Source organism: Tamandua tetradactyla, chromosome 16 (assembly GCF_023851605.1).
Source record: "Tamandua tetradactyla isolate mTamTet1 chromosome 16, mTamTet1.pri, whole genome shotgun sequence".
Taxonomy (NCBI): Eukaryota; Metazoa; Chordata; class Mammalia; order Pilosa; family Myrmecophagidae; genus Tamandua; species Tamandua tetradactyla.
The window spans coordinates 15,535,234-15,538,687 of NC_135342.1; the positions used below are offsets into that span (position 1 = coordinate 15,535,234).

Genomic DNA, 3,454 nt, shown 5'->3' on the forward strand with positions numbered 1-3,454 from the left:
TGCTATCCCACTTTGGAAAACGGGGCTTCTGGCCTTTAAAACAACTACAGGCAAGTGGGCCAAGACCTGGGGAGTCGCTTCCCAGAATGCTTAGCGCTATGCAAATGAAGTAATTTTTGAGCAGGGATGATTCATGTCTTATAAGCCGAAACAACATTTGGGGAGGATATAGGCTGTAGAACATAGGTAAAAAGAATTTCTAGATAGTAAAGATGACTAGTTAACGTTACCAAAGTGCGTGACCATAACTGTAAAAAGTAGTATTTTCTGGAATTTATTTAGCTTTGGAGCCAGCGTTGTTTTCGCCCGGATGATCCTCAGTGGTCTGGGGTGCAGGCTTCAAACCTGTAGCTGTCTAGCGACAGAGTGGTTCAATTCCACCTTTCGGGCGGCAAATAGGCGTCACTTTCTTTTTTAATTCTCTTCTTTTTCTCAGCTCGTTCTTCTAGAGCTGATATTCCCAGCGCCGGAAGAGGTCGCTGCAAACCCGACATTCTGAGAAAAGTGTCTACGAACTTTCTTTTTGAGGGTCTCCGGGAAATCTCGGAAGAGAAGATTGTATTTCTTTTCGAAGATCTTCGGAGACGACTCTTAAGAGGCGAAGAAAAACTCACCTACACTGTTCTGTTCCGAGGTCTGGAAATTATCCTGACTTTCTCCTCCTCACTTGCTTATTCACTTGCTCAGTCACTTGCTCACTCATGCATTAATCACGCGTGCATGTATTAATCAGCCAAACGTTTATTTCATCTGTTCGTCCACTCCTTCAACAAGTATTCCCTGAGCTCCTGAGCAGCTGCTCTGTGCCTGGTCCTGCCCTGCGAGGTACTGGTGACACCCCGACCCTGGCCTCGTGGGGCCCCCATTCAGGTGAGTAATTACACATCTAATTAACAACCGCTGCGAAAGAAAAGTACCGCGCATTTCAGACCATCTGATAAGGAGACCTGATCACGGTGACTTTGAGTAGAGAACTGGAAGGCTGAAAGGGGATTAGCCAGTAGAAGGGAGAAATGGTGCCCCGGTAAGTGCGGTGGGGTGGGTGGTAGCTGCGCGGACCTACACGAGCTCACGGACTCCTCACAGCAGCCCTATTCTGCGGGTGAAGAAACTGAGGCTCAGGGAGGTGAGATCGCTTGCCCAAGGTCACTCAGCCTTGGTAGACCCTCAACCCCGGGGCTCTCAAACCACCCAGCCCCATGCTCTTTACCACTGACCTATACTGTCCTTCCCAAGCTAGCTACTCACCGAGGCCAGTCTGTTTTTCCTCCTGAATCTCTCTTGAATCCTTTCCCTCCTTTCCATCTCCAAACTCAGTCCAGGCTCTTTCCACACCGGGGTCTCCTGCCCGGTCTCTTCCCCTCTCCCTCCCTGCCACCATCAACCGGGAAACTAAAGAGGTCTCCCTAAAGCACAAACCTACCCCTGCCCCTTTGCTGTTTAGAACCTGCTGTGGCTCCCCAGTGTGTTCAAGAAAAGAGCCAAACTCCTTAGCCTAGAGTGTCTGGAGAATCTGGTCCCCGCTGACCTCTCTCCTCACCCTTTGTTCCAGCGTTCATGAGCCTCCGGCTCCCCCGATGTAGCCAGCCCTCTCCCCCCAACAGAGCTTTGCGCTCGCTATTTCCTCGACCTTGAATCCTTTTCACACTCTTCTTCTAATCCCCCCTGTTCCCTCTGTGCATCCTCTAGGGACTCAGCTCAGCTATTCCTCTTCTCTGGGAAGTCCTCTGGTTCCCAGACCAGATCATGTGCTGCAGCTGGGCTCCCTTAAATGGGCTCTGTCCTCCTTGGGTGGTTCCAGACTGAGCGGGGTCCATTTCCCCCAGCAGGTCTGTGAGCCCCAGGAAGACGGGGCCAGGGCTGTCGCACTTCCTGCGGTGTCCCCAACACAAAGGGCTGGGCACACTGTAGGTGCTTAGTAAATTTTGTTGGATTAATTAATGAATTAAATGATTTCACCACGACAGCTCCCCCTGCTTATTCATTTATTCATTATTCGTTAAGGTGTCTGCGTGACCTCTGGCTCCTCACTTCAATTCTCAGTGTGCTCGCTACTATGCAAATAAGAGAGGGCTTGGATTCGTGCATGGGGGTGGCTCAGCTGTATTTTTGGAAAGACGAAATGGCAATATTTTTGGGTTAGAGTCAGCCTTGGATCTGCCCCTGTATGTTCATAGCCCAGAAGTGGCCAGATGAAAAGAAAAAGGAAATTTATCTTCATTGAAAAGTGATCCCTGTTTCTGTGGTTCGTATAACCCCAAGGACCCCCCAAGTTGTTGCCTTAGTGGCCTGCAGTGGTCTGGTGGCTTCTAACCTGCTACTGGGCAGCATGACACTATTTTCCTGGCAGCCCTTTTCCACTTAAGTGGGGAATTTTCTCTCTACTTTAAACTTAACTACCATTGTTCCTTTTATCTCTCTTCTCCCATAGTTGGAGCTGAGGGAAGGGAGCAAACATCTCTTGACTATAAACCTGTCTAATAATGAGTTTCCAACTTCCACACTTTTTGCTCAAGTCGTTACCCCAGAGCATACAGAATCCATCCTCAACCCTTCACATCTGTGTCACCCACCTCACAGCTATCCTTCTGCCTCCTTACTTCTTCTGGTAGGAGGCACAACCTGTGTGCATGGGAAGTCCTCCTGGCTGTCTAGCCTCCCTCCGTCCTGCTGTCGGCTGATTCCCGAGTAGGAGCTCCGGCGTGTGTGTGTGTCTATAGTCTCCCCAGAAACCTACCCTCACTCCCTCATTCTGAAAGGAAGCCAAGTGGTGGGTGTTGGGAGAAAAAGAGACACTGAGGCACGATGGTTGCATTTTCAAGGGCATTTTATTGGAGGGTTGAAACATGGCGACAGTGCAGAACCATGGGGGGGGAGGGGAGCGGCGCAGCGCCGGCCTGCCCCGGCCCCCCGGGGTCAGGTGCAAAATACAAGTAGAACCACAAATAGCATGGAAGGGAGCAGGGTTAGAGATTCAATAAACTGTGGTCAGCAGGGGCAGGCCCTGCTCATGGTCTCACACTCGTACCCAGAATCCTCAGAGATACAGATTGTACTCATCTACGATTCCTCAGGTTTCCTCAAGAAAACAAAATCTCGTGTTCCCCAACCAACCCAAAGTCAGAAGACAGTTGGACAGTCAGGGACAGTCCGAAAGGAGACAAGCAGAAATGGTCAGGTTAAAAACTGGCAGAGAAAAGACAAGTGGGGAGAGAAACTCAGAAAAGAGACAGCCAGAAACTGCTGAAACAACCAGCCGGCAAGACAACCCGAAAAGGGATTGCTAGACCCAGTCAGTTAGAGACAGCCAGAAAAAAAAAGACCACCAGAGACAGGCTGACTTAGAGTTTCCGGGAGCCGTGTTTCCAATTCAACAGCCCACTTTTAAGGACCCACGTGACCGAGGCTGAGGTTGCAGAAGCGTTCACACACACGCGCGCACAGCACACACGCA

At 50.3% G+C, this 3,454-nt stretch overlaps 1 non-coding gene across 1 annotated transcript; it reads left to right on the forward strand.

Moving 5' to 3' along the window:
- Positions 1-304: 304 nt before the first annotated feature.
- TRNASTOP-UCA (transfer RNA opal suppressor (anticodon UCA)) lies at positions 305-391 on the forward strand. Its single transcript has one exon. It is a non-coding gene; the product is annotated as a tRNA-Sec (tRNA).
- Positions 392-3,454: the final 3,063 nt, after the last annotated feature.